The sequence below is a fragment of the Solanum pennellii genome, chromosome 2 (assembly GCF_001406875.1).
Source record: "Solanum pennellii chromosome 2, SPENNV200".
Taxonomy (NCBI): domain Eukaryota; kingdom Viridiplantae; phylum Streptophyta; class Magnoliopsida; order Solanales; family Solanaceae; genus Solanum; species Solanum pennellii.
The window spans coordinates 15,022,457-15,032,532 of record NC_028638.1 but is presented as its reverse complement, the minus strand read 5'-3'; the positions used below and the strand labels follow the sequence as shown (position 1 = coordinate 15,032,532).

Here is a 10,076-nt window from a genome sequence, read left to right as displayed (position 1 = left end):
TATATATATATATATATATATGTAATATGTTTAGATATTTAGCTTCTTTTATTTTTTGGTTGATAAATATCTTGGCGTTAGTATATGCACATCATTCATGTACGATATAATTAATGTGTGAATTTTTTCCTTTTAAAAATTAGTTTAATCAGATTATTATACCATAATATAATATTTTTTCTTTTTTACAATAGTAACTAAAAGGATAATATGATCGATATATAAATTAGTCTGCAGAAATAATTATTATGTTATACAAACATTTTTTTTATGATTTTTTTTATATTGATACTTCATATGATGAAACATAAATTGGTATTGCCATTATCTCCAATTACTTATCCATTTTTGAATTGATACACCTATTAAGAACCAATTATTGACTTAGTTATTTTACTATTTTATTCCTATTAATTATGACTAGATGGATTGAAAATTTAAGATTTTGAAAAAAAATTGTACCTATTTCAAAGTAATTAATTGAGGGTCATAATAGGTAAATTTATTTTATTCTTTTTATTTATTAAAAAAGATAAATAATTAAAGACAACTAAAAAAATAAATAAATAATTAAGGACGAAGGAAGAGGAAGTAATTCTTTAACAAAAGAATTGAAACGGAATTGGAGAGAGAGTGAGAAATTGCAAGAATAATTGTATCAAATAAGAAAAGTGGCTAGTGATAGGATTCCTATTAATTGGACAGTAAATTCTCTCGTAAAAAATTAACACAAATTCAAAAAATCAACCAAAAAGAAAGAAAGAAAGAAACATACATCCTCAAAAGAAGGGTCTTTCAAAAATAATGATATTAAAATATGATTGGTATTGAGAATATCAAAAAAACTGTATTAAATTATGAGTCCCACAAGTAAGTTTTTTCCGTCCCACAATATTAGCACACTGACCCAAAAAATAGCAATTAAAAAATGTGTATTATTTTCAAAATCAGTTCCTTATAGTGTTGAAATTGAAAGGTATTATTGTCGAAACATTGATTTTAATTATGGTATAAAATTAACTTTCGATACAGGTTTGTGCCTTTCTAAAAATATTAACGGATTTTTGTATAAAATGATACATATTAAGGTCTTTTGTTAGATTAAAATATCATATAATACTTTTGCTAAACTGGTAGGTTGAACACAAACTTCAAACCATAGCTTATGTCATATAATATACCATCTGTTAATTATTGTATTAATATATATTTATCCAATTAATAATTTTATAACACAACAACACCAATATTTTATCAATATCACCTTTCAGTTCCAACACTGAAATGAAGAACACCACATCTTAAAAAATATGAATTTTCAAAATTTTAAGGACTAAAAATTAAGTACAAAGATAAAAAAAAACATCAAATTTATCCAATTGTATAAATATAAAATTTTCTCCTTACCCTTCCTTCTAAACAAACTAGATTGGAACGGCCCGTGCTAGCATGGGCCCAATATTTTATATTTTTATATTTTAAGTTGTGGTTTTTGTGCATAATTATTTGATGATAAAAGATAGCAGCAAACAATAATTAAAAAAAAATTGTTCAAAAGTAGGAAAATAAATTAAGCTTAAATTGCATATGTTGATATGATTGACGCAAGAAAAAGTTGATTTTGTACAAAAGTTGATCAGTGATAGATGCCACAATAGAGCAAATAAAGTACAGTCAATGAAATATCACCACATTAGCTACCGCGCTTTGTAAAGGTGAATTCAACTACAGGGCTAAAAATGATAAATCAAATTTAAATTGTAACAATTAGCCAAAATATTTACTCCAATCCTCAATTAAGGAAATAATTGTTTGTCTGGACCTATAACAACATAACTATATACACTGGTGTTATTCTTGAGACAATTAGGCTTCCATACATGAAAAATAATATAACACCAATAACGACTAACAAAATTGCTCATTTAATTCTCAAATCTTAGACATAGCTAACTTGATTATTGAACTCAATTGGTTGTCTGCTAATTCCACGTAGATCATCTCCTTCTAGCTCATATTAAATGAAAAGTACAGTGAGATAGAAGTAGCATAGTTTTTTTTTTCCAATCTAGATGTAAGAATAGCATAAATGAACAATATACTGCATTTCTCTTATTTTTCATGGTTATGATGTTACACACTATAATAGACATTTATCAACAGTAAGAATAGGAACGGGGCTTTGAGTTTGCTTCATCTTGAAACGTGTAAATCAGCAATTGTTTTTTGATTTTAACTTTAAGAAACATAAGAATGTGCTTTTATCTCATAATCCTCGCACAGTCGACATTTTCTTCTCAGATTCACATGTATTTAGATACCAATGCTAACAACAATAAAATGTCGCAGTTGCCCTTTTTCTTTATATTTTATTTACGCACTATGAAATTGTACCTAAAGGACTTGAAAATTAAGAGAATCTGAAATCAACCCTTCCCATAGTCTGCTTGTTGTTTTGTCTCTAAACCTTGGTTGCTTTCTGCCATTAGCTAAGTCGAGTTATAATTATAAAAGCGAGCAAGCATCCAAAAGTATTAATTTTCACGTATATCAAAAGTTTTCTAATCATTAAGGAATTAAATCCGTAAGACCTCAAAATAAAAGTAGGTGACCTCATCAGTTGTCGTGCCAAAATACTATTTTGCTTTCATCATCTGAAACAGAGCATACATTAGTTCAAAAAGATCCACATTCTTCTTATATGCTTTCCATACATCATTTTCAAATTGCTCCATAACTTATTTATGCACCATTCATCTTTTTTTACTTCATACTTTTATAATCACCCTTCTCTAAAGTGTCTCTTTTTTTACAATATATCTCCATAACCACTTTATGAGTAAATTACCATTTTTTATTCTTATTCTCTTTATTTCTAAACCTACTATTTTCTTCTCCAATGTGACATTGTTCCACTTTATTAGAAGTATCACTTGATTTTCTTTAGTTTTTATAGTATTGAGGAAGAGTGACATTACTATTAAAAAAACCTAATTTAAAATGTTATCACGCAATATTTGTTCCGAGCATACAGATAATTCATTAGACAAAGATAATATGTGCAACACAAAGAATAAGTATATACATTCAAAGGATAAAAAAATTGGAGATGTGTCGGAAAAAAATACAAAAATAAAATTAGTATCATCACCTATTCCTTTGTCGTTATCATTTCCAATGACATTTAAATATCTACAGCTTCAACACGCAGCAACAAAAATGCAAACACCCTTGAAACTTGAGAGCAAGAACAATAGCAGGGACAAATCCACTGAAATTACAAAGAAAGAAAAAAGATACTTTACCTGTCGAAAATTCAATTACATTCATACCTTTAACGTATGGAAGGCCATAACAGCCAATATGATGAACCAATTTCCTCGCTGCAACACAAGAAGGAAAGAAACAATCAAGTACTCCATATAAAATGACTCAGACATAACACCAAATACTATATGTCCACAATTCACTTAGAAATCTTAAGCTATAATCTATATTAAAAAGTTTAGGAATCTAAGGTCCACATACCGAATTGTGATCACTTTTAATTATTATAGAACTCAAAAGAATTGAAGAGAACAGAGCAAACAAAAATGATACTTGAAAATAAGAAGAAAAAAGGTAGACACATGTCCAAGAAGAAACAAATCATGGGACTTCAAGTAAAGTGCAATACATGAGTTGCGTTGTTTACTCATTATTGCTGTCTTTTTCTTTTATTTTCAATCAAAATATGCTAGTATCTTTTAAGTATTGCATATTTTTTTTCAAATAAATTTTAATATTTTGAGACTTAAATCAATAGGAAGTGGAAAATACCCAAACATAAATTCTAGTAAGGGATAATGTTGAGCTTATTCACAATCAAATGACATGTTAAAGACTCAACATGGAATTTTCATCACTAAATATCTAACTATGATTAAGCATTTTATTTTAACTTTAAAATGTGTCACTTGAGGTACTGGTCTTTCCGAAGTAGCCTCCCTATTTCAATGAGGTAGGATTAAAGTCTATGTCCACTCAATCCTCCCCAGACCATACAAAATCAAATTAATATAATACAACCAAATCAGCTTCTAGTGAAACTTTCTGGCAATCCTTTTTTTTTTTGACAATGAGGCATATTATCAAACAATTTAGATGCACAATCCGCTTAAAAATTTAAGACACGGGCATTGTTGATATCTTAAATTTTGCGAGACGGTCTAATTTTTGCAGTAAATTAGTTGACTATAAAAAATAAATTTATCAAAACAAAAACAAAAAAAGAAACTCAATTCATGTGCAAATCAAGTTCTTAATTAGTAACATGTATGTAGAAATCTCAGGTAAAAATTATATCCAAAAGAGAGAGAAACTTACACATACTAAATTTTAGTTACTGAATCTCAAAGAATTGAAAGTCGAAAGAACTATCAGAGCAAACATCATAGAGAAAGAATCAGGGAGAAATGAAAAATCTACCCAAATGAATCTGAAAAGTTATACCTCTGTATAATATTGTAGGTAAATGAGACTGACACGTGGTTTGGCCCAAAAAAAGTGTTAGTACACGTGTCTCACCTCAATAAAAATAAATGCCAAATATGCAGTACAATTTACCCAACATCTTGTACAATTAAATAATGCATTGTTCGTCCACTCAAACTCCCTTTTCTAAATAAGGGAGATTATGGGTAACAGAGATATACGTTTCATTATCAACGGTAGGATTTTTTTTTTCGGTATTCACTCACCAAAGATTTAGATAGTGAAAGCTTTCGATTCAAAATTTGATCTCAAATAAGCTTGTTAATATTCTATTTATATTCGTATATGTCAAAGAAAACATATAATTTTTGGATGACACTAAATAGCCAGAAATTTGTCCAGAAAATTAAAAAAAATTATAATATCTGTTATAAGCAATTTGTATTATAGTGAATGTCTAATTATGTGGAGTCCTTTTAGGATATGGTTAAGAATCCTACTTGGGGACCAAGTAAGGTTTTCCCTATAAATAAAGGGTTTTCCTTAATTGTAAATAAGATTTGTAAAAGATCTATGAATCCTAAATATACTTCAAGAGAAATAAGAAGTCTTTTCTCTTCTCCCTACTTTCTTCTTCTTCTCAATTTATATAATTTCATAACACGTTATCAGCACGATTGTTCTATTCTTAAAGAATTGTGATAGAAGACGAGAAAAGTGCAAAAGAGATCTTGCATTATGCAAAAAGGTTGAAATAAGGTTCTTATATATTCAAGGTATGATTTATCTTTATGTTATAATTATTTATATAACAAATCTGGAGGTACCATCTAAAGTAAGTATTTAAAGAGACTTGTCGACTTTCTATACGTTTAATTTAAACCGGTTGGGAAGAGAATTCCTTAATTTATTTTAATAATTAAATAAGCACAATTTAGTGAAAGATATGTTTCAATCTCTACATGAGGTACGTGATGTATTAAACTATATCTATTAACTGCTAGTGTTGATTATAATAAATCTTTAGTCTCAATTTTATGTGTAATTATAATATATAATCATATTAATGATCATCAAAAGTGATAAAATTGTAATTATCTTCAAAAACTTGCGGTTGAGCCTCATTGTGGGTAAGACAATGAATTTAAGTTATATCGCACCAAAAGAATAAGACGATGGATTTACGTCCAATCGCACCAAGAGGGTAAGACATCAGAAGTCTTGATGCTTTGTGATGAAAGATGTTGGATTCAAGCCCCTCATTGATTTATGGCATAAGACGTTGGGTTTTGAGTCTCAATGCACCATATTGATGATATTATGATGACTAAGGGAAATAATGAGTTTTTGATAAAATTAGTCATGAAATATATCTCGTTGAAGCAGATCTATTCCCTAAAGTGAATGTGGTTGTAGTGCATAATATGTCTGAAAGAAGACAAGTGATTGAATAATGCACATAAATATGGAATGAGGTACTAAAATTTATCATAAAAATTTGATAAGCTCACATGTTTGTGTTCCATTCATGAAGAATGAGAACTTCTGATAAATGCTAAAATATGGATCCATTCTCTAAAGGGAATGAAGTGTAAGCCACCATGCTAGTCATGAGAAAGATTGCGACCTTGGTCAATGATGTGGTATCACCAAGAATGTCTCTAAGAAGACATGTATTATAGAAAAGTCTTACGTTTTATCTTCGGGCTTGTATTGGACAAGAATAAATGCAATTGAGGCACTTCTATGGTAAATAAGAAGTTTACTAATTTCAATACTTTCTTAGTTTGACACGATTGTCTGGGACATCGTTAGTCTATAATGTTTAGACGAATTATGAAAAATTAAAATGGACTTTCATGGAAGAACCTAAAAATTCTTTTAAATGGTGAGTTTTCTTGTAATGATTGTTAGCAAGGCAAGCTAATTGTGAGACCATCATAAACGAAAGTTGAGATTGAATTCTCTGCGTTCTAGGAACATATACAAATATTTGTGGACCTAGTCATCCACCTAGTGGATTGTTTAGACATTTAATGGTCCTAATAAATGTTTCTTTTCTATGGTTTCATGTGTGCCTATTATTATCTTGCAACTTGATGTTTGCAAAAATGTTGGCACAAATAATATGTCAGATGCACAATTTTCTTCAGATTAGTTCATTCAATGATGGGATCATGACTCACCTAAAGGGTGAAGTAATTGAAAAGAAATAAATCTGAAAATCACTCTTGGATTAATAAAATTGAAATTTACTCATATAATAGTAAATCAGAAATTTACTAAAGCAAAAGGCACATGACGTAGTAAACTTGGAGTTTACGAGTACTAATAATTTTATTAGTTGGCATGAATAATTTGGTCATCCCAAAGATATCCATACTGAGTAATGGACATACATTGAAAAACTACAAGATTCTTCAAAAATTATTTTGTTGTTTGTTCTCATGACAAGTTGATTGGATCAACTAATGTTGAGATTAAATCTCTAAATTCTGAAAAGTATAAAAGGTGAATATGGGTCCGTTTACCTATCATGTGATATGATAAAAGGATACATCTATAAGACAATCACATGTATTTTGTTGTCAACATGTAGTTTGACATTCACAAAATTGTTTGTGCAAAAAGAATTGAGTTAAGAGCACAATTTCAGAATGTGTAATCAAGACAATTTATCTTGATAATATTGATAAATACTCAAGATGATGTGACACTAAATGTCTCAAATAGTAAAATCATTGTTTATGAAAATAAAGCTTCATATGTTGGTATGAAATACGATATCGCATACAAAAGTAATTGTATGCATCAAACCAACAAATTATGATAAGATTTTCTTTCTGTTGATTTATGGTCATGGACCAAATATTTTTCATCTGATTATTTTGGTATGTAGTATATAATCAACGAATATACAATGATGCACAAAAATAGATTCTCCAAAAGATTGAGATATATGTTAGTTTGTCTAACATAAGGGAGACTAGAAGCAACACAAGAGTTGTAAATATATCTATTGAATGTCCCTTAAGGATAAAGTCTATGACATGCATGAAGCGTGATGGACTAATCAATTCTAAATAAAATAATCCTTGAAAAAGGGGGAGGATCAAAGAATCAAAATGATCATAATAAGGAGACAATGCACTCTTGGAGAGCCTACGACATAACACTTTATGAAAACCTCATGAGAGGTGTAGCTACCTAACAATAATGAAGTGATGAGATCTCAATAAGTTTAGTCGTATTGTGAATCGATACAAAATGGTATATCGTTGACGATATCTTTGATACAATAACGCGCAATATTGTAAAAGATTATGAGAATATGAATTCTACATCTATTAAAGCATGCTTGTGTAGAAATAATTATCAAGTGAAAAGTGGAATGATGCATCTTGGTAAGCGTAAAGCTTATTTGACTTGCAATCTAGGCACTAAAAGATGTCATACATCTAATATTAAATGTTGTTACTTGACAAAATTGATATGAAAATATCGAATGAGTTCGAAATCTAAAGCATATACAAGTTTTTGAAAAACTTGTTTATCATCCTCATAAGAATTAAATAGATTCAAAATGGATAGAGCATATACAAGTATTATTATGCAAGTTGATGACTAGAATTGAAACTCTTGGCAATAGATTATTTGCTTAAAGAAGTTGAAGTAAGGAACTTACAGAAATCTTTGACCCTAAAGGGGAGATTTATAAAAGCAGATAGAAGAAAACATATTTCTTCAAGGTTTTTCTACACTCATAAGCTCCCAAGAATAGTGATATCAACATGTAAGAGGTCTGTTCAAGTAATACTAGAGTTGATTTATTCACCATGTCTCTACGAACTACAACTTTCAAAAAGATGGTACACAAGCTTGGAAAACGAAGATTCTAGTCTCTGAATTGATGTTGCCATAAGGAGGAGTTAATACGCGATGTACTCTTTTTTCCTCACAAGGTTTTGTCCCACTGGGTTTTCCTTGTAAGGTTTTTAATGAGGCATCCATAATGCGTATTATTATATATGTGTACTTTTTTTCCTTCACTAGATTTTTTCCCACTGGATTTTATCTAGTAAGGTTTTAACGAGGCACATAATCTACTGACATTTAAGGGGGAGTGTTATAAACAATTTGTATTATAGTGAATGTCTAATTATGTGGAGTCCTTTTAGGATATGGTTAGGAATCCTACTTAGGGACCAAGTAAGGTTTTCCCTATAAATAAAGGGTTTTCCTTAATTGTAAATAAGATTTGTGAAAGATCTATGAATCCTAAATATACTTCAAGTGAAATAAGAAGTCTTTTCTCTTCTCCATACTTTCTTCTTCTTCTAAATTTATATAATTTCATAACAATCTTTTTTATTTGAAGTAATGATCTTTTTTCCTTTTTTTAATGAAAATATATTAAAATTAAAAGGATAAAAATATTTAAAAGATAAAATAACATAGATAAAATACCATAGAGGCAAAAAAAAAATTCATAACTTTATCTCAAATTATTGGCAATTTTGAAAAGAAAAAAAAAGTTTTGAAGACTAACCAAAATTCTTAATGAGAAAAGATGTAAACTTTTAAGGAGTATAATCCGTAGGAACACACACAATTTTCTTTATTTTTCGGTTAAAGATGATTTTGAAAAAAATAAAACAAAGACACAAATCAAACCCATTATCCAAAAAATATGAAGTGAATTTCTTACTCCTAGATAAAACAAAGGGATTAATTAGATTGAGGATATTTTAGACTTTTAATAGTGGATTCTTATGCTACGTGTAGCCTTTGATTAGTCACCACTCACCGCCTTCTCATTCTTTTTTTTTATTCTTCAATAAAATTCTTGTCTATCAGTTGTTCCACGATGTTTACCTTCACCGATGTGTGGCTTAGAGTATTTTTTTTTTTTTGGATTTGTCAATGTATCTTCTCTTTTTCAATTATCCTTTTCTCTCTGATTTCTTTCCTTCAACAATGGACAGTTGCTATCAAATTTCTAAATCAAGGGTTGTTTTTCCTTATTTATACTTGCCAGATAGTACTCTGTTTTAGAATTCGATAGATTTTCTAGCAAGTTCATATTATGACTCTCGTTCATAATTGTGTCGACTTCTAGAACAAGAATTGTTTATTTCTTCTCTTGCGTGTTGAGATCTTCTTTTCATATTTTTCATTCTCTTTGCAGGTTTTCAAATTTTGCAGATAGTTGACAAAGTTTTGTATGTTTGTGAGATGATGAAGATATGGATTTAAGCAGCAGTCCATCCATCCATCTACAGCGTTGTTAGGTATAAAATTCGGCTTTAAATTTCAACTTTCGTCAAGTTTTTCCCTTCCAACTATCTTTTCTTATTGCGCTCTATATATTTTTTTATCCAGTTCTGGCCCTTTATTTTTCTTAATTATTTGATTATGACTAACAATCATTGAAGTGAAATATTCATCCAACATGTTTGATGATACGTCCGACTCATTTTATTTGGAGTTAATGTTCAAAAATTTTATTTTGTAACAATGAAATTATACCGTAGATGATTCAAGTGTGACAATATTTGACAGAGGTTTCGACCTTCATGGAATTTGTTGGCACCATGAAAAGA

General features: G+C 29.2%; 1 long non-coding RNA gene across 1 annotated transcript; it reads right to left on the bottom strand.

The window, feature by feature from the left end:
• Positions 1 to 1,767: 1,767 nt before the first annotated feature.
• LOC114076094 lies at positions 1,768 to 4,466 on the bottom strand. The gene is made up of 2 exons (XR_003576709.1): positions 4,366 to 4,466; positions 1,768 to 3,383 (listed from the first exon to the last, which is right to left on the bottom strand). It is a non-coding gene; the product is annotated as an uncharacterized LOC114076094 (long non-coding RNA).
• Positions 4,467 to 10,076: the final 5,610 nt, after the last annotated feature.